The sequence below is a fragment of the Echinops telfairi genome, unplaced genomic scaffold (genome assembly GCF_000313985.2).
Source record: "Echinops telfairi isolate 266 unplaced genomic scaffold, ASM31398v2 ScPeMD7_5;HRSCAF=22, whole genome shotgun sequence".
NCBI classification, from domain to species: Eukaryota; Metazoa; Chordata; class Mammalia; order Afrosoricida; family Tenrecidae; genus Echinops; species Echinops telfairi.
This window is the reverse complement of record NW_022103901.1, coordinates 1,638,518-1,639,989: the sequence shown is the minus strand read 5'-3', so window position 1 is coordinate 1,639,989 and position 1,472 is coordinate 1,638,518. Positions and strand designations below refer to the sequence as shown.

Here is a 1,472-nt window from a genome sequence, read left to right as displayed (position 1 = left end):
CCGTTCTGCCTGTGCACAGGGGGCTGCCGTGGGTCAGCACCCACTGGTTGGTGGCAGCAGCGGCGGGAAGAGAAGGGCGGAAGGAGTAGATGCTGGTGGAACACCCCCGGGAGGGCACTGGGGCAGAAAGGAAGCCCCTTCTGCCCACTGGCTTGTCTGTGCTCCTGCCAGTACCCCACGGATCGAAGCCCTCGGTCTTCTGGCCTTGTTCATCCTCCTTCTAAAAGATTCTCCCGGCCAGCGCCTCCACAGGTCCACCCTCTCACCAGCCCATCCTTGCTCTGCTCGGTCTTTCTCCACCCGCCTACTGCTGCCTTCTGCTGCTTAGAACCCAGGTGGGGGTCCCCGTTGCTCCTGTGTAGGGAGCCCCAAAGGCCCCACACAGCCAGCCTCCCAAAGTGGAGGCCCACACCCCAAGACTCAACCTCCTGGCCGCCCTCTTCCTCTCTCGGGGTCCCATCCATCCCTGTCTTCCTCCAGTTCCTGAAGTGTGCCAGGTTTTTGGCCTCCATCCCCACATGGCCTTGGCAGTGTTATTCCATCTGCCTAAGACACCGTCCCCCCACACACTCGATTTATCATTTCTGCTCAACCATCAATAGCCTTCTCTAAACCCTTCACTCAGCAGATGGATCTAGTCACACACACACACACACACACACACACACACACACACACACCCCGTGGCTATCCACAGGTTGCCTCAGAAACCGTTTCCAGATTCTCGGTAGTCACAAGGCTACTAGGGTGAAGATCCCATCCATTCTAACCCTCTACATTGCTTTCACTGTCCAGTCCAGTGGTTCTCAGCCTTCCTCATGCTGCGACCCTGTCATACAGGTCCTCATGTGGTGGTGACCCCCAACCATAACATGATTTTCGTTGCTACTTCATCACTGTCCTGTTGCTCCTGTGATGAATCAGCCGACGCCTGTGGAAGGCGAGCCACAGGTGGAGAACCGCTGTTTGTCTGTGTGTCTAACACACACAGACACACTGACGGCAACGGCATCGCGGTCACTCGTAGTAACCACAGAGAACCCTCTTCGCGAGCACCGTTCTCCTGGAAAGGCCCAGGCCCCCTGCGCCAGGTGTGGTGGCATCGGGTCCCCACCCCACTGACCCTCAGGTCTTGAATCCACACCTGCTCCCTCTCTCCTGGCGCCTGCAGGCCTTTCTTCGTAAAACGTCCCCGACTGGGGGCTCTGGCTGTGTGTGATCGCTCCTGACTCTCAGCACGGGTGCTGTTGGTCTTCATTTCCATGAGCGTCGTGGCCGCGCATTCTTTACACACCGAGGAAAATTCCCGCCCCGCCTCAAGCAGATCGCCGGGGACATTTTCCCCAACGGCTCATGTTCCATTCGAGTCTCGCTCCCATTGAAATTCCTAACCTTTCCCCAGTGCAGTTGCTCCCGTAATAGACGACATCAAGGCTGATGTCGACCTAACTCTTATAGGCGCTGGGACGCGC

The 1,472-nt window shown here is 57.7% G+C and overlaps 1 protein-coding gene across 1 annotated transcript in view; it reads left to right on the top strand.

The window, feature by feature from the left end:
* CARD11 (caspase recruitment domain family member 11) overlaps positions 1 to 1,472 on the top strand; it is a 35,185-nt gene that overhangs the window by 5,189 nt on the left and 28,524 nt on the right. The window lies entirely within an intron of this gene.